A 20,340-nucleotide genomic window follows, 5' to 3' on the forward strand; every position below is an offset into this window, starting at 1 on the left:
ATAGTATAGCTACTCTGGAAAATCCTTTTGCATTTTCATACAATCCAGCAATTCAGCCATTAAATGTATCCAATAAACTGGAAAACTTTGTTCACTTGAGTATCTGTACATATATGTTTATAGTTGTTTTATTTATAAATGCCACAATAGAAGAAACAGCAACGACCTTTCACTCATGATTAGTGAAACAAAGCATAGTACATCCATACAATGGAACACTACTCAGTAGTTTAAAAATAAATCAGCTATAAGGTATTTATACCTGCAAAAAGTTGGGTGGATCTTGAGGACATTATGCTGAATTTTAAAAAGTCAAGAGATTAGATACTGTATGATTCCATTTATGTAACACTTTTGAAATGACTAAATTATAGAGATGAAGAATAGATCAGTAATTAGAGGGGTTTGGGAAGAAACATAATTTGGGTGTGACAGCAGGAGGAGCCCAAAGGAATTCTTCTGTGGTGAAGAAACACTTCTATATTCAATGTGATTGTGTTTATGAATCTACACCTGTGATGAAATATTGTGGAATGAAACATAGAAGGAATACCTCACTCCAAAAATAAGTGCATGCAAACACTGGTAAAATTTGATAACATCGTACTGTAGATATCTGGTGAAATCTCATAAGATTTGTAGTGTATATAATTAGATGGTACCAATGTCAATTTTCTGGTTTTGGTGCTACATTTACTTAACATGTCAGTATTGCTGTAGGTTGGGTGATGGGCATACAGGAACTCTCTGTACTGTTTTAGTAACTTCTTCATAGTCTACAATTAATTCTGAATGAAAACTTGAAAACAACTGAAATGCCTCTTCATTGTATGGACTATCTTTACGGATATTGAAGTCACCAAGAATGAGAAAATTGTGTATGCTGGAAGGAAGCTTGCAAACCAGGCACATAGGCTAGAAGGTAATATAATTAGCATTCATACACCCAACACAAAATTAAGCACATATTAAATTTTTATCATATTTGTTTCTAATAACTCTTAAAAATAAATACATACATTTTACAGATACAGTTTAAGGCTGAATCTTACATCTTTACTCTCACCAATGATTACACATGTCTTTGATAAGAAGGCAAGGGTGCCTGCACACCTGGAATGGGAATGACAATTTTCTTCAACTTCAGAATGTCTGAGTTTGGTATGTATTATTCTGTCACATGTGTAGCAGCATGTTGAAACAGGAATATTAAATTTCAAGTCACTATAAATATTACATTACAAAAGAGTTGCAAAGTGACACAGAATTTGATTAGGAATTTTTGGACATCCATATCAAGGCTATGCAGAGTTTAGATTTAAATTTTTATGTGACAAATAAAATGTTGAATTTAATTCAAAGATTAACTATCTCCCCTACTCCCAATATGGGCCTTTTGCAGGTAAAAATGCTGCTCCTGAAAAGGGGCTGCATTCCATTGCTTCTCTCTTCTCCCTTAACCCCCACGTGTTTTATTATTATTATTATTATTTTAATTTTTTAATTTTTTAATCTATGCCTTCTGACCCTGGAGGGCTGAACATATCCCAGTGAGGAGGGTAAGGAGAGCATGGCATTGACTTTGTGGCATGTCCTGTTGGCCTGACTTGCCTGGCCCTCTCTGGACTTTACATTATTATAGAGTTCACTCCTATGAATATCACAAAACTAACATCAAGCTCTATCACTTCAAGGCCACGAAAGATGATGCTCATTATTCAGAGCACTCCTGTCTTGTGATTCTATTTAAGAGGGATCTTGCCATCATGACCAAATACACGGGGTGACACAAGGAATAAAACTCTGGTGTGAATTATTCACCATTCCCTAAAAAAACTCTGTGCTTTTATTAACAGAGCCACTGTAAATTATCTCTTCTGCCATTTGCATTAGTCCAGATCCTATTTACCAATCCTTGCCCAACACAAAAATTTAAGTGACTGGCAAAATTTACAGAGGGTACAATCATAATAATAATGCTGGGTCAATTGTAGTCATCAGTTAAAATTCTACCTATTACACAAAGCCTTCCATGATCCACTTACTGCTACATATACACTCAGGAATGAGATCTGCTCTGTCTCTGCTCTGCTTCCTTGTGTTTTCATCCTGCAAGGTTTCAGAAAAATTTGGATCAATATGATGGGCATGAGCATTGAGATTTCTTCTTCTATACTCTGCTGCAACTGCTAGATAACAGCAAACAAATGTCGTCTATATCTATAGCCAGCATTGATACATTGACACTAATTGTGCCCAAATGATACCACACCTTCATACAGAACAAGCATCAGAGCAGTCTCTTTGGATTCTAGGTCGCTTCCACATAGGTGGGAAGAACATATGCTTACTGGTTGCTGTGTAGTGACATGAATTTCTCAGGCAACCTGGATCACAACACTAGTTATCTTCAGTCCATGGTTATGGTAAAGTCACACTTTACCCACATGTTCTGAAAAGAGATACCTGAGCACAAATGCACAAATGACTGGGGCAATCCCATAACCTCACTTCTGCTTAGTTTGCCTGGAATGAGCACGTGATCCACGTTGGCCATGCAGTCAGCTTGAGAATCCCAAATCCCTGAAACCAGGTCAGGTGTTCTTCCCATTCTAGCACTTGCACATTCTTCTTCCCTCCATATCCTGGGATTTGTAGATGCTGAATTGGGTTTGCCTGGAGGCAAGGGCTTCTGCTGCAGGAATGCAAGGTAGTGGTAGTAGGTAGTTCTGCAATGCCTGTGACCTAAGCATCTGCAGGGTCTCTAGAAAATGCTTTCAGGAATTGTGCATTGGTGTGATGTTAGACTACAGACTGAGCGCTATTGTAAGATTTAGCCTATTAGTCTTGTAATGTCATCAATTATAGAACTGTTGCTGAGATTGTTGTCTTGCATGAGCAGTCACCTGGTGCACATTCTCTCATTTGTTGGAATCATATTGTCCTGCTTCAGCTGGGTGCTTGGATGTGGAATTCCTCTTCAGGATGGCAGCAAGATAACCGAGAACTTTTAGACAACCTCTCCTCTGAGCACACTTAAGCCACAAACACAACGCTTGGATAGCATGTGTCACATTGGGAGGCAGTCTTTCCTGCACTAGTGTCCTTCCTTCACAGGCTAGGAACTCTGTGAATGTGGGTATGTTTACTTTGACTCCCAAGTGTCTAGCATGCAAGCTAGAGAATAGAAGATGCTCAGTATATATTTATACAACAAACAGTAGAAAAAGTGAGAGATATTGCTATGTAAAGCCCACTTAATGATATATTCAGGAGTGTAAGTAGATAGACTAATTGAAAATATCTGTTAATCAGTATTCATAAAAAAGGATACATTTGTAACATGAATATTTCAATTTTACCTAGAATTAATTCACTACAATAGAACTAGGCTGTAGAACAATCCTTTGTGTAGGGTTCAGCATATAGAATTCTACTCTGTCTGAAAGCATATCTATCAATCATTGTCTATAATTTGCAGTTTGGATTAGTTTAAGTGTAGATCTTAGCATCAGATGCATAGCATTCTGTCTGAGGATATTGTTCAATATTGTTCATTTTTGTTTAATCTTGTAGAGTTGGCAGACTCACACCTAGTAAACTAACAATAATTTTGGAACCTGCTTTTATTGTCCATTTACACATTCACATTAGTTTTTATGGAAACCGCAATTCTTTCATACTCGTATTTCATTGACTTGTGCTGTATTTTGAAAAATTAGGTAATTATATTGACAAGCCTAATTGGCAAAAGCAGGACAAGAAACAGATCCAGTTGGTTCTTGTGAGTGTGATGGCCCAGTGCCCTTGAGCCCAGGTGTACTAGAGCATCAGTGAATGGCCACGAAGGCTCAGCATTTGCTCAGCATCCATCAGTATATTTTCTTCATGAAGTGGAAAGGATTGGTTATAGATACAGAATGTATTAGTGAGAGACTTATTTGAAAGGTGTTTGCTTTTATGTAGAATTAGCACAGTGCTTGGTGAATTATGTTTGAATGTTAGTTGAATTCATGCCTAAAATATAGTCATGAATGGCAGCTCCCAAAAAGTGCCATGAGAGATTTTCTTATCATTTCTCATTTTCTGGAGAACACTCCTGGATGTCCTGCATGCTCTTCCTTGACATAGAACTGAGAGGAAATGATATCATTGACCTTGGAAAGAAGGCAGCTCATGAGCAGACTCCTGCATCCCCTCTATTCTTCTTCCCAGAGGCAGTGAGCAGACCTGCAATAAAAGGGAACAGCTGTTCTCAGAAAGACCAACTGCAGAGGACACTCTGTTAAGTGGAAGGTGCCTATAGGAGATCCAGTGAGACCTGGTGACTGAGCCAGCCTTTGCAAGATGCTGGACAACCCTGTGATTTTCAGGTGGGAGCTACTTGAGAAAAATATTTACCAAGCATCTTCTAAATTCCACACCTAGTCTGTTGCAATAGAAATTCAAGGACATGTTCTTTGCGTCTTAAAGACTTCAGAATGCAGTTGAAGAGAAAGATGTGAGGAAAAGTATTTCAACTATGCTGTTATAAGTTTTATCGTAGAGCAATCTGTGAGGCCAAGTAAGTTCAGAATGGGCTTCATGGACTGAATGTAAGCTTCATGAAGTTGAAGTTTTCTTCTGCCAAAAGAAAAAGAATGTTTCTAACATCAAACCAAGCAATTCCCAGGTGAGGACCAACATTATTTGATTCAATTGTCAGGTGAATATTCTCTACGAAATTCCTCATGTAGACAACATCTTAGGCCAAAACTGTACAATTGATATCAGAGACTTCCAGAGTGGACTCTCCCAATAACCCTCAGTCTGAACTGACGACATGACATCAAAGCTCCTTGCCGGGAGCACGGGCTGCAAGCACTGGCTTCCTGCTTCCTCTGACCTGTAGGAAAACCTCGCCAACAGCCATGTCCTACTACAGCATTTGGAAATTGAGGGTGGACAGATAGGATTCAGCATCAATGGAGTCTGGGCCTGGAAAAGCAATGGATCTGGACTGAGGGGACCTGAGTTCAACATTGTTAACAGTGTGATAAGAGCCGCTAATAAATTTGGTTGGACAAATTGAAAACTATATACCTCTTTATTGTTTTCATAGCTACTTTATACTGTCTCCTGCATACTGAAATTGCACGTGTCAGCTCCCCTTAGTGAGGGTCAATCTGAGGGGCAGCCTCATTGTCTAAGAGCAGCACAGAGCCCACTGTGATGTCACATCTCTTGGTGGTCTCTTCTGTCTGCTTGAGTTATCTGTGGAAGGGATAATCACTGGTGGAGAATAGTTCTGAATTTTGTACTGATCCTGTGTTCATAATTAAATGTTTTTAATTGTAAAATTTACGTAACATACATTTTACAACTTCAACTATTTTAGTTGTAAAATTCTGTTTCATTAAGTATATTCCAATAAGTTGTAACCATTACCACTGTCCCCTTTAAGAACTTTGCATCATTCCACACAGAAAGTCTTTGCTCATTAAATAATGGCTACACATTCCCTCCATCATCCAGCACCAGGCTCCTCCTAACTTATTTTCTGTGTTCACAAATTTCCTAGTTTCAATATCTCATAAAATTTGAACTTACAATATTGTTCTTTGGTTTGGCTTATTTTCCTTAGCACAATGTTTTCAGGTTCATCTATGTCACAGCATGTATTAGAATTCTATACCAACTGTAAGTTATTATCCAGATACTATAATTGACATTAGCATGGAAAGGTCAGATATTTTCAGTTTTGCTTCTCACATGAATGACCATAAAGCTAACTGAAAGTTACAGCCAGAAAAATTTGTGCAAAACCTGGAAGTAAGAAGAATTCTCCTACAACTGAAAGAATCTGAAAGGGAATAATGATTTTTCAAGATAGTTTCCACTTTATAATCAATACTGCCATTTCCAATGGGCAAAATGGAACTGGTGGGGCATATTTATAGGCTCCTCACTGGTCTATTAGTCCAGGAAGAGCTAAATAAGAACTTACCAGTTCTCAAGGGGAAGGGGCCATGGTTGTCTTTACTAGAAATCAAGGCCAGTGTGTCACCATGCTGTGGACAAATGACAGGAGAGGACTTTTCATAAAACCAATTTGTGAGAGTGTTTTTATGAAGAGAGAGTCTGTCTCTAAGGACATTATTTTGCTTTATATCTGAGAATTCAGTGGAATGTAGAGATAACAGAACTCACTTATTCAGAATCGAGCTCCAACTTCAGTAATGCCTCCAGTCATAGAAGGGAATATGGTTTCGGGGGAACATAGTCTGAGAGATCAATAAGGAAACTTGCTTTTTGATGCAATCAGGTAGGAAATGTATAAAGATGAGTTTAGGGTTGTGGAGAGGAACTCCTTTTATTACAATGAAAATTGCAGAAAAAGTTTTCAGTGTAAGATAACAGGAAAAATGTGTTGGTAATATCAAGGAGAATCTAAGCATTGTACTGTCAGACTAATGCTTTCTGTGGATGAAAACTGGAACTGTCAGTATAGATAAACATCTATTCGACGACCTTGAGTTACCGCTGCGACATTTCTGAGGCACAACACTAAGAAAACGCATGTAATTGTCAAGGGTGGCAGGGCAGTGTTGCTCTCAAAGTTCCGTCTGACTGACAGGGCAGAGGTTCTTCCTCACTGCCCGAATCTGCTTCCCGACAGCTCCAGGGTTCCCTCAGGAAGCCGCCGTCCACCTTCACCTCAGGCATGTCCTGCAGAGCCCTCTGGAAAACCAGCTTCAGGTTCTGCCTATTTTGACGCTGCCTAAAGGAGCCCACGAAGAAGTAAATGACGGGGTTGGCACTACCGTTTAGAGGGGACAGGAAAATGGAAACTAGATGGACATGACAGAAAATGACTTCCAAATCCAGGTGGATCCCAGCAGACAGAGCCCACCGAACGCCGAAGGGCAGGCTGCGGAGTAGGAAGACCAGCACTGTGAGCAGGATCGTCACGTACAGCCCGGTCAGCGGCATCTTCCAGGATCCACAGAGAATCCTAATCAGCAGGACCAGGCTGGACCCACAGAGAACCACACATAAAAAAATCAGCCACACGACTGTGATGAAATCTGATGGTTGATACCAAACAGAATCAGCATCACTAAACAGGAAGTCACCGAACATTCACTCCAGGATGCTCCGCAGTAGGGACAGGGCCCAAAGCAAGACACACACGACCGCTGACAGGTGTGAGGGGGGAGGAGGCAGCGGTACCAGATGGGCCACAGGACGGACAGGCAGCGCTCGGTGCTCATGGCACTCAGAAAGCTCAGGCCTGTAAAGTATAGAAAGGTCATCACAGGAATGAGGATTTTGGAGATGGGATGACAGATATTGATGAGGAGTGAGGTGGAACGTATAACGTGGCCGCTGAGGAAGAGGAAGTCTGCCGCGGCCAGGTTGAGGATGTAGATGGGGAAGGCGTTCCTGCGCATGCGGAAGCCCAGGAGCCAGCGCACAACCGCGTTTCCTGTCAGAGCGACAAGGGAAATGATGCATGTCAGCCCCATGAGGCTCAGGGTCTGCTTGTAGCAAGGAGTCTCCTCAGTTCTGTTAATTGGTGTCAGTTCTGCATCCAAGGCTGGGATGCTTGGATCCACGCTCAGAAACCGTAGTCTGGTGTCCCTGGGAACACAAACCAGATGTGATCACCAGCTGTTTGATCTCTGATTCTCCCCACTACCCTGCCATGTGCGATTTACTGTTCTCATTTTAAAGAGGAGAGAAACAGAGGCTCACAGAGAATAAGTCACCTATCAAAAGGTGGGGGTCCTCAAATCCAGTTTGAAATCCAGTTCCTGCTGACTCTGAAGCCTGACCTCTCTTTATTGCCACACAAGTTCTGTACTGACATGGGAATAACATTAGGATCAAAACACCCCCATTCAAGTGGCCAGGGCTGTGGACCTGATGATTACTCTATCCTGGGCCTGAAATTTCTCTCAGGTGGAGGAATTCAGATACACAAAGAGGTGGTTGTGACACCCTCTCGACTAGGACTGGTCATCCATGGATAGGAAAGAAGACCATGCATTATGAAGCAGAGGAAAATGAGACCTTTGCTAGGGTAAGTGTGGAAATGTCTGGGTCTGGTGGGTGAGAAATAACTCAGTGTGTCAGTTATTGCAGACAGGACCGCATTGTACATTTTATACTCCCAGTGCCTATTTCCATGAGCAGCACACTGTGCTCTTCATAAATATTCATTCAATGAATGAATGCATGCATGAGGAGCCTAATGGTACTGGTAGATTTTGGTGAAATGGAAAATAAAAATGAAAGCACAATGTAAGGCATTAGAACACACATTTGTAATTATATGAAGAGAATTTCAATAATCAGAAATCTATTTGTGGACAGCTCTATCTGTGTTAAGAAGAATGATTGATGTGTGCCCGACACCAGAAAATGACCACTGATGTGCCTTTGACATGAGGTCTCAGTGTAGCTTTGCTGAACACCTAGAAGCATTTTTGTACACAGCGTTTGGGTAGGGTGTGGGTCTGAGCTGAAATGCTCAGCAATAGAGCAGAGGAAAGAGTAAGTGCAGGTGAGGTCTGAGTGCAACTGAAGGAAGTAATTGAAGTGTTGGAATATCTATGGGGGACTAATAAGTGTTCTGCTCCGTATACAAAATGTAACCCTATTTCCGTCTCTCTTTCAGTAGATCTGTGGTTTATTTCTCTGTTGATGAAAATATTTGTATTAGCAGAGTCAATGAGGGAAATAGGGCTAGTATAGGGCTTGGAGTATAAAGAGAGAGATTCATGCAGACTTCAGCTGTAGAATGAGGACTGGGTCTAATCTGGGAGAATAACAGCAGCTGATTGAGAGTTTATTAGGTATTGTCTCTTTTAATTATCTGAAGAGGTAAGAATGAGTATTATTCCCATATGGCCAATAATGCATTGGAGCACAAAAAGAATGAATTATTTGTCCTGGGACTTATATAGTATGAAGTTGAGCCCAGCAGGGCTGACTCATTATCCAGTCTTTGACCAGCCCTTTCGAACCAGCACGACTCTGTGTCGATTATACATGTTAGAGGGAGTAAAGCAACAGAGTGATTCTCAAGTGAAATCCAAGTTGGCAGTCAAAATTGTGGGCTGAAAAAAAAAAACTAACCTAAACAAACTCCAGATAGAGAATGAGAAGCTAATCAAATAGGGAACAATATAGAGGAGAGCGAAAACCATTTAGGAACAAATTCAGGAGTTCATTTTTGCCTACCTGAGGCCACCTTTGCTCTGGAATCCCAAGAATGCACATGGGCAGGAGGCTTCCATGTGGAAAGAAGATTCACCCTCTTCTGGGAGTACAGAGAAACATCAAGAATTAATGTATCCATCCTGACCTTTAGTAGAAAGACAAGCTGCCATATCCATGATTGGCCCGAAAAGGAAATGGGAGGAAAAGGAGAACATCTGTTATCCACATTCAGGGCACTAAACACTTTGTCCATCTATATTTAGGGTATGATATATTTGTCTTCCTCATGAAACCTGAAGCTCCATAAGCTGTCTTTTTTACTGTAGTATCATCAACATTTAGCATGTCTTTCTTAAAGACCATCTATGGTATTATCCTCATATAACATAAGATGAAGCTGAGGCCTATAGAATTAAAGGGTTTTCCTGAGATCATAACATGGAAAGCAGGTCCAATACCAGTCCCTGGTCCCTGGAGCCCTGTTTGAGACTTCTGAACTGTTCTCTGTCCCATCATTTATTATTTCTGAGGAGTTCTTGAAAAATCTTGATGTGAGCACAGAATCAGAGACAGTGCGGGGCTGAAGAGACTGCTAGGTTGCCCCAATAATCATTTTCCTCTTTGGTCACATAACAATTCTGAGAGTGTAAAAGCAGCACAAGGACCCACATCCCAGTGTTCCTTGATGATGGTGCCATCATATGAGCAGGTGCTGTTCAATGTAAGATGCACAAAAGTGATCCCTGGCTCATGGGATCAATAGAACGAGCAAGGCCTCTCCTTCCTTTCATCCTTTTCCATGATGCTGGAATGCTGATGTGGCTAGGAATCATGCAGGATCACAAAAATGAGGGCAACTCTCTAGGCACTGGGGAGTTTCAATTTTGGAATTCTGATTTATGATGCCTTGGAGCTTCCAGCTGGGATCTAGAAGATGGTCATCTCTGGGTATTCATTGGGGCTTGCTTCCGGAACCTCAGCACACACCAAAATCTGCAGATGCTCATTTCTTTATACAAAATGATGTGATATTTGTATACAACCTATGCACTTTCTCCTAGATACATTAAATAATTTCTAAGTTGCTTAGAATAACTGACAAAATGTAATTGCTATGTAAATTCCTTTTTTTTTACTCTATCAATTCAGAAGTAATGACAAGAAAAAACAAGTTTATTCCTGCTCAGTATATACACAACTCCGCCATACTCTTATTTTTAAAATAGTTTCCACCTGTGGTTTGTTGAATCTGCAGATTCAGAATGTAGTGACCCAGAGGCACAACTGTACTTTCTTGTTAAGATGTTTCTACTTCATGTCTTTATGAGAGCAACCAAACTTATATTCTAAACAAAAGAAATATGTCCTCTCTTTAAAAAATTACATTTAATTTTCTATGCATTTTTGATGAATGCAAACATGTCTGCATAGAAGTGACAGTAGAGAAGGACATGCCAAACATTAGTCTGATAGAGTTGAAATGAGACCAGAATCAATCACCTTTAGACAGAAAAAACCACAGGAAGTAGGAGGATATAAGACGATGTGAGGGATAGTCTTAGTTGCCAGGAGGATTTGCTTTCCATTCTTCTCTATCCTGTTTGACATCCCAAGAGAGTGGCTTCTATGTACCACATCAGTGGGATTCTTTTAAATTATTGTTTCTGGGGGAATTGAGACACTGGGAGATACCAGGGGGAGACTGGAAGACAGCAGGAGAGCCACTTGGGATTTCCACCTCCTGGCTCTCTGCCAGTGTATTAGTTCATTCCTGAATTGCTACAAAGAAATACCTGAGACTGGGAAATTTATGAAGAAAACAGGTTTAATTGGCTCATGGCTCTGCAGGCTATACAGGAAGCATAGCAGCTTCTGCTTCTAAGGAGGCCTCAGGAGGCTTCCATTCATGGTGAAAGGCCAAGGGGGAGAGAGGCATCTCACATGGTGAAAGCAGGAGCAACAGAGAGAGGGAGGAGGTGCTACACACTTTTAAACAACTAGATATCATGAGAACTCATCAGTGTCACAACAACAATACCAAAGGGGGATGGTGTTAAAACATTCATGCGAAAACATCCCCGTGATCTAATAATCATCTCCCACCAGGCCCTCCTTCCAACATCGGGAATTACAATCAACATGAGATTTGGGTGGAGACACAGATCCAAAGCATATCAGCCTGTGTGGCTGTGTGTTGGCCATACAGGGCTTCTCCACCTGCCCGCTCTTGTTCTCCCACCCCTATGGATACAGCTATGGCTATGGCGACAATAATAACTGCTCCTTCCCTGTCCCTTTCAGTCTAGGGGAGGACTTAGTGCTCCCCTAGGTATTGCTGCTTAGGGTGCTGACCCATGCATTTTCTCTTTCCTTAACCCTGCATGTCTTTGTAAATACTTCCCTCATGAAACACTCCTCAATCATTTCAGTTTGGACCATCCATGTCTTCCTTGAAACTTTCCAGATAGGCAAGGAAGAAAAATTTTGAAAAGTAAGTAAAACAACAAAACTGGCTTCTACAGCAGTTCAGCTCTAGGAAGCAATGCCTGCATGTCCCCTTGCTCATTAAATGAATGTTAGAGGTAGCATTCTCTCCATGAGGGCAGATTGAATGACTGGAATAAAGGAAGTCATATGGGGAGATAAATCAGAAGCGGGGACCCTATTTGGAACTCACACAGACTGGGTTGGTAGCAATCGGTTTCCAGAAGGAAGCTCCATGTCTCCTGTCTTTTCATGAAACAAGATCATGATCCCCTGCATGTAGCATGGAGGTGGAAACGCAGGAAAGTGATCTTGTAGCTAAAACAGTAACTGACTATAAAAGAAGACAGTTCTTGGTACTTACCCTTGTCTTTCCTTTTTCTTTTGTCCAGAGGTGAAGATCTCCCTTGTGGTAAAGGTGGAGTGCCTTTCTGGGATTCAGTAACTTCAGAGGACCCTTTTGTGTTGCTTAATTCAGGGGATGCCTACGGGAGCTAGAGTGAACACTGGTTAGCAACCCAGGCTTATGAAGATGCTGGACAGACTTGTTATTTCCTGTATGAGGACTGTGGGCAAATCAGAGGCCAGAGGAGTTCAAGACACAAATCCCAACTGAGATGATTCTTGGCCTCTGTCCCATATCCAGTACATATAAGCCTCTCTCATCACGTCCCATGTTGTTCACCTTCCTGTAAGTAATTGTTGTCCTGATTTTAAAAATCAATTATGGGCCTAGGTATCACATCAAGTAATGTGAACTTTCATTATGAGGCTTTATAAATAATGAAAAAAAGTGGATCATAGGATCATTCAAGGCTGACAATGTCCTGACACCATTTTTTTTGGTGTTTTCTTTATTATAGTGGTAATATATTCATGTGTATACTTTCTTTCCAAATGCTAGAGAAGTGTATGCAAAGTGAAAGTCTAGAATCCCATTGTCTAGAGGCTACCACTTGCTACACTGTTCATTTTTACTTCTTTTATCAACTCTGAACAGCTAACTTTTTTTAAGTTCTATGAAATCAAATCATTTATTATTATTTGTATTTCAATGGGTTTTTGGGGAACAGGTGGTGTTTGGTTACATGCATAAGTTCTTTAGTGGTGATTTCTGAGATTTTGGTGCACCCATCACCCAAGCAGTGTATACTGTACCCAATGTGTAGTCTTTTATCTCTCATCTCTCTTTCATTCTTCCCCCCAAGTCCTCAAAGTTCATTGTATTATTCTATGCCTTTGTGGCCTCACAGCTTAGCTCCCACTTATAAGTGAGAACATATGATGTTTGGTTTTCCATTCCTGAGTTACTTCACTTAGAATAATGGTCTCCAATTCCATCTAGGTTGCTGAGAATGCTATTGTTTCATTCCTTTTTATGACTGAGTAGTATTCCATGGTATATGTGTGTGTGTGTGTGCGTGTATATATATAAATATATACAGACACATATACATATATACACATACACATATACATACACACACTATATATATATAATTTTCTTTATCCACTTGGTGATTGATGGGCATTTGAGCTGGTTCCATATTTTTGTAATTGCAATTGTGCTGCTATAAACATGCAAGTGCAAGTGTCTTTTTCGTAAAATGACTTCTTTTCCTCTGGGTAGATACCCAGGAGTGGGATTGCTGGATCAAATTGTAGATCTACTTCTAGTTCTTTAAGGAATTTCCACACTGTTTTCCATAGTGGTTGTGCTAGTTTACATTCCCACCAGCAGTGTAAAAGTGTGTCTTTTTCACCACATCCCTGCCGACATCTATTATTTTTAGATTTTTAAATTATGGCCATTCTCGCAGGTGTAAGGTGGCATTGCATTATGGTTTTGATTTGTGTTTCCCTGATGATTACTGGTGTTAAGCATTTTTTCTTATGTTTGTTGGCCATTTGTATATCTTCTTTTGAGAATTGTCTATTCATGCCCTTAGCCCACTTTTTGATGTGACTGTTTTCTTCTTGCTAATTTGTTTGAGTTCCTTGTAGATTCTGGATATTTGTCCTTTGTCAGATGCATAGTTTGTGAAGATTATCTCCCACTTGGTGGGTTATCTCTTTGTTCTGCTGATGATTTCCTTCGCTGTGCAAAAGCTTTTTAGTTTAATTAAGTCCCATCTATTTATTTTTGTTTTTGTTGCATTTATCTTTGGGTTCTTGGTCGTGAAGTCTTTGCCTAAGCGGATGTCTAGAAGGGTTTTTCTGGTGTTATCTTCAGAATTTTTATGCTTTTAGGTCTTATATTTAAGTCTTTGATCCATCTTGAGTTGATTTTTGTATGAGGTGAGAGATGAGGATCCAGTTTCATTCTTCTACATGTGGCTTGCCAATGATCTCGGCACTATTTGTTAAATAGGGTGTCCTTTCCCCACTTTATGTTTTTGTTTGCTTTGTCAAAAATCAGTCGGCTGTAAGTATTTGGCTTCATTTCTGGATTCTCTATTCTTTTCCATTGGTCTATGTGCCTAATTTTATGTCTGTGCCATGCTGCTTTGGTGGCTTTAGCTTTGTGGTATAGTTTGAAGACAGGTAATGTGGTGCCTCCAGATTTGTTCTTTTTGCTTAGTGTTGCTTTGGCTATTCAGGTTTTTTCTTTTTGTATTAATTTTAGAATTGTTTTTTCTAGTTTTGTGAAGAATGATGATGATATTTTTGTGGGAATTGCATTGAATTTGTAGATTGTTTTTGGCAGTATGGTCATTTTCACAATATTGATTTTACCCATCCATGAGCATGGGGTGGATTTCCATTTGTTTGTGTCATCTATGATTTCAGCAGTTTCATAGTTTTCTTGTAGAGGTCTTTCACCTCCCTGAGTAGGTATATTCCTAAGTTTTTTTTTTTTTGCAACTATTGTAAAAGGGTTTGAGTTCTTGATTTGATTCTCAGCTTGATCACTATTGGTGTATAGCAGTGCTACTGATTTGTGCACTTAATTTGTACCCTGAAACTTTACTGAATTTATGTATCAATTCTAGGAGCTTTCTGGATGAGTCTTTAGGGTTTTCTAGGTATACATTCATATCATTGGTGAACAGGGACAGTTTGACTTCCTCTTTACTGATTTGGATGCCCTTGATTTCTTTCTCTTGTCTGTTTGCTCTGGATAAAACTTCCACTACTATGTTGAATAGAAATGGTGAAAGTGGGCATCTTTGTCTTGGGAGAATGTTTTCAACTCTGGGAGAATGTTTTCAACTTTTCCCCATTTGGTATAATGTTGGCTATAGGTTTGTCATCGGTGGCTTTTACTATGTTAAGATATGTCCCTTCTATGCCGATTTTGCTGACGGTTTTAATCATACACGGATGCTAGATTTTGTCAAATTCTTTTTCAGTGTCTATTGAGATGATCATGAAATTTTTGTTTTTAATTCTGTTTATCCAATGTGTCACATTTATTGACTTGTGTATGTTAACCCATCCCTGCATCCCTGGTATGAAACCCACTTGATAATGGTGGATTATCTTTTTGATATGCTGTTGGATTGGGTTAGCTAGTATTTTGTTGGGGATTTTTGCATCCACATTCATCAGGGATACTGGTCTGTAGTTTTCTTTATTTGTTACATCCTTTCCTGTTTTTTGTATTAGGTTGACACTGGCTTCATAGAATGCTTTTGGCAGAATTCCCTGTTTCTCTATATTTTGGAATAGTTTCAGTAACATTGGTATCAATTCTTCTTTGAATGTCTGATAGAATTCAGCTGTGGATCCATCTGGTCCTGTACTTTTTTTGTTGGCAATTTTTTAAATTTTTATTTCAATCTCACTGCTTTTTTATTGGTCTGTTCAGAGTTTCTATTTCTTCTTGGATTAATCTAGGAGGTTTGTGTATTTCCAGGAATTTATGAATATCCTCTAGGTTTTCCGGTTTGTGTATGTAAAGGTGTTCACAATAGCCTTGAATGATCTTTTGTATTTCTGTGGTATTTGTTGTAATATCTCCTGTTTCATTTCTAATTGAGCTTAGTTGGACCCTCTCTGTTCTTTTATTGGCTACACTCATCAATGGTCTGTCAATTTTGTTTATGTTTTCAAAGAACCAGCTTTCTGTTTCACTTATCTTTTGTTTGTTTGTTTGTTTCAGTATCATTTAATTCTGCTCTGATCTTTGTTATTTCTTTTCTTCTGCTGGGTTTGGGTTCAGTTTGGTCTTGCTTCTCTGGCTCCTTGAGGTGTGACCTTAGATTGTCTATTTGTGCTTTTTCAGACATTTTGATATGTGCATTTAATGCTATAAACTTCCCCTTTAGCATCTCTTTTGCTGTATCCCAGAGGTTTTAATAGATTTTGTCACTATTATGGTTCAGTTCATAGCATTTTTTAATTTCCATCTTGATTTAATTATTGATCCAGTGATCGTTCAGGAGCAGTTTATTTAATTTCCATGTATTTGCATGGTTTTGAATGTTCCTTTTGGAGTTGATTTCCAATTTTATTCCACTGCAGTCTGAGAGAGTCTTGCTATAATTCTGATTTTCTTAAATTTGAGAATTGTTTTGCGGCCTATCATACGGTCTGTCTTGGAGAATATTCCATGTGCTGATGAATAGAATGTACATTCTGCAGTCGTTGGGTAGAATGTTCTGTAAATATCTGTTAATTTGTCCTAGGGTATAGTTTAAATCCATTGTTTCTTTTCTGGCTTTTTGTCTTGATGACCTGTCTAGTGCTGTCAGTGGAGTATTGAGGTCCCACACTATTATTGTGTTACCATCTATCTCATTTCGTAAGTCTAGTGGCAACTATTTTTGTAAACTTGGGAGCTCCAGTGTTAGGTGCATATATATTTAGGATTCTAATATTTTCCTGTTGGACTAGACCTTTTATCATTATATAATGTTGGAGGCTGCATAAATGTTTCTTATGATTAGGCAAAATTGAAGCCTGTCAGTAACAATATGAACCTGTGATCAATTAAGCAGCTGACCAATTGTTACCTCCTCCTCCTTGATCTTGTTACCCAATAAATATGAAGGGCTGAGAAGCTCGGGCAGTGGCCTTTGCTCACTAGAAGCAGGGAGCTCTTTTCTTTTTCTCTCCTCTCTTCTCCTCGTGTTGCCTTTCCTTAAAACAGTTTCTTTCTTTTTTTTTTTTTTTGGTTATCATTTCTACATTTGTCCCTTCGTTCAGTCATAATGACAGTCTCAAGCAGTAAGAGTAATTGCTGAATGATGGTCTCAAGCCATAACAGTAGTAACTGCTGTAGTGACCGTCTCAAGTAGTAGTTGTGGCAGTCAGCCACAAGTGGCACACTAACAAGGACTATCAGGGACAAAGAGACCTGAAGAGACCTGAAGGGATCTGAAGAGGCCTGCAGGGATAAATAGAGATAAACAGAAATAGAGATAAATAGAAACGAATAGAGATAAGTAAGTAGAGATAGGTAAGGAAAGACAGGGACTTGCAGGAACTAACAGGTACCATAGGGACAGATAGGGATAGATAGACTAGCAAAGACTAGCAATATAAGGTCAATGCCCTAAAGAGGTACACAAGTAGAGACAAGCAAAGACTAGCAGAGATTTGCAGGGACAGACATGGACAGATAGGGATAGATAGGGTCCTATAGGGACTTGAATGAGGAAGGTCTGCTGGAACAGAAAAAACTAAAGCCCAGAAAAATCTAAAACCAACTAGGCAAATGAGAAACCCCATCACAAGTCTGCCAGGAGCTGTGCTCTAAAAAGGTACCAGTCAGTGCCCTAGAGGTACAAAGAACGGGAAGTTTTTGAATCAGAGTAACATGAGGAAGAATTTGGTTGTTTCTGTTTATTTTCTTTTTTGTTTGGAGTTTGGTATGTACCACCTTTTTGTTATTTCAGGGTTTGAGAATTTTTTGCTACACCTACAGCACCTATCCAAAGTGCTGTAGGATGATCAGGAGAGGGAGGATGAAAATTGGCTTGTACCGTCTTCTTTTGTGGCTACTGAAAGGCTGACTTTAGCTTTCGCTTTCATGGATTGTAACATGCACTGGCACCTGTGAGATGTGCAGAGGACTTGGGAGGTTTTTTCGGAGCCTGTCAAGATGTGGGAATTGAGCTTCATTGCTCTGCAGTATTGACTCAGGCAATGGCTAATTTGGTAGCTGACAGATATAAAGGAAGCCAAGGGCCAAGCCCTAAAGTGGGAAAGTGTTATAAGTGTAGAAAAATTGAATGTTTCAAAAAAGAACACTACCAGACCACTGGGCAAAAGGGATCTTGTAACACAGTTCCCCTCTCAACAGAAAAAAATGCCAGGACTTTGCCCTCGTCGCAACAAAATAAATCATTGGGCTAATCAGTGTCACTCAAAATTTCATCAAAATGGCACCCCCCTGTTGGGAAGCGAGAAGGGGGCCTGGACCTGGGCACCTCAAACTATGAAGGCATTTCCCCATCCAGGCCCTAACTCTGTTTCAGGGATGGGTTTCTGGAGGCACACTGATTCCCTTTCCCCAGGAACATCTGAAAATGCAGGATTAGATCCCCTCCAGAACAAATTATATTAATTGAAAGAAACAAACTCACTAAGATTCACATTGATATTTGGGGATCTTTGCCAACAAAATACTTGGGATTGATTTTGGTAAAAGTTGTCTTAACTTACAGGCCCAGGAGTTGTTGATTTTTATTGTGAAGGAGAAATTCAGGTAATGGTAATGTCACAAGATCTTTGGGTTTTTGAACCAGGAGAATATGTTGCTCAACTGTTGCTTGTTCCCTTTAAGTTGTACCCTTCTCTACATAAGAAGAAGCAAGGAGGTCAGGGATTTGGAAGTGCAACTAGGAGAGAGATTTACCTTACACAATCCACAGCTTCTCATAGACCCACTTGTGCAGTTAAGTTTTGTGGACTTATGGATGTGGGAGGAAGAGACTGGTCTCTCATGGTAATAGATCTTGAGGATTGTTTACAAGAAGGATAAGCCTCAATTTGCTTTTTCTGTGTCTTCTTTACTCAGAAAGAGCCTGTCTCTCATTATGAATGGAAAGTTTTACCCCACGGTAATTAACCAAAGAGGCAGAAGCTGAGTTACTGTCTGTAGAACAAATGCTTCAGCAACAGCATACCTCCTGGCTACAGCCACAAAACCTTTGCTTCTCTTTCAGTAGCTTTACTAGGGTGGGGATGAGGGTATGATTGTGTTTTTGCAGGAGATGAACAAGCCATGCGGGTGCCCTCAAGATGTGTGTGACCATGGAATGGGAGACTGGAGGGACCCATGAATTCCAACTGCAGGCCTGGTTCCCCCAGTACGAGCCATAAGCCAGTTGAATTCGGACGCGAAGACAGAAGGAGGACCGACCAGAGTCACGTTGACATCAACCACCATAATATGGGGACAGATCAAGAAAACCACACAGGAAGCTGAGAAACCGCTGGAGCACCAAGGTTTCACCTTTTGCTGGAACTCAGAGGTACAATCAATGCTTAACGGACCAATGCTTTCTGACTGGGCTCCTCTCTACCCTGAATACGAGACCCTAATAGTTAAGCAGGAATATCATTGTCTCTATTCAGCAAGAAGAAGTTGCAGAAGATGGACCTTCATCCTTCTGCAACTCTTAGGATTAAGGGTCCTCTTGTGAAAGGGAAGGGGGAAATTTGAAAGAAGCATTCAAACCAGAGTGACTCCATTTTGAATAAGGGCTAAAAAAATTAAGCTGGATCACCAACTGGCAATTAAGGGCTGCACAGCCTGCAATTGCCTTGCTCAATTAATTTAAAAACAAAAAGGAGATGTTGGAGGCTGCACAAGTATTTCTTATGATTAGGCACAATTGAAGCCTATCGGTAGTAATATGAACCTGTGATCAATTAAGCAGCTGAACAATCGTTACCTCCTCCTTGCTCTTGTTACCCAATAAATATGAAGTTCTGAGAAGCTCGGGTGGTGGCCTTTGCTCACTAGGAGTAGGGAGATCTTCTCTTCTCTCCGTGTTGCCTTTCCCTAAAAGTTTTTTGTTGTTGTTGTTATCATTTCTACATTTGTCCCTTCGTTCAGTCATAAGGACGGTCTCAAGCAGTAACAGTAGTAACTGCTGTAATGATGATCTCAAGTAGTAATAGCAACTGCCGTAATGACGGTCTCAAGTAGTAACAGTAGTAACTGTCGTAGTGACCGTCTCAAGTAGTGGTTGTGGCAGTCAGCCACAACATAATATCTGTCTTTGTCTTTAACTGTTGTTGCTTTAAAGTCTGTTTTTTCTGATATAAGAATAAGAATATAAGATATAAGAATAGCTCCTCCTGCTCACGTTTAGTGTCCATTTGAGTGGACTTTTCCCACCCCTTTACAGTGTTAGTATTGAGATGTGAGGTGTTATTCTATTCATAATGCTAGTTGTCTGAATACCTTATTTTTTTCATCGTGTTACTGTTTTATAGGTCCTGTGAGATTTAATCTCTGACAAGGTTCTATTTCGGTGTATTTCAAGGTTTTATTTGAAGATTTAGAGCTCCTTTCAGTAGTTCGTGTAGTGCTGGTTTGGTAGTGGGGAAATCTCTCAGCATTTGTTTGTCTAAAAAAGACTGTATCTTTCCTTCATTTACGAAGCTTAGTTTCATTGCACACAATATTCTTGCCTGGTAATGGTTTTGTTTAAGGAGGCTAAAGATGGGGCCCCAATCCCTTCCAGCTTG

General features: G+C 40.0%; 1 pseudogene; it reads right to left on the reverse strand.

The window, feature by feature from the left end:
• Nucleotides 1-6,631: 6,631 nt before the first annotated feature.
• LOC100971097 (mas-related G-protein coupled receptor member X3-like) lies at nt 6,632-19,706 on the reverse strand (annotated as a pseudogene).
• Nucleotides 19,707-20,340: the final 634 nt, after the last annotated feature.

Source organism: Pan paniscus, chromosome 9, assembly GCF_029289425.2.
Source record: "Pan paniscus chromosome 9, NHGRI_mPanPan1-v2.0_pri, whole genome shotgun sequence".
Lineage (NCBI taxonomy): Eukaryota > Metazoa > Chordata > Mammalia > Primates > Hominidae > Pan > Pan paniscus.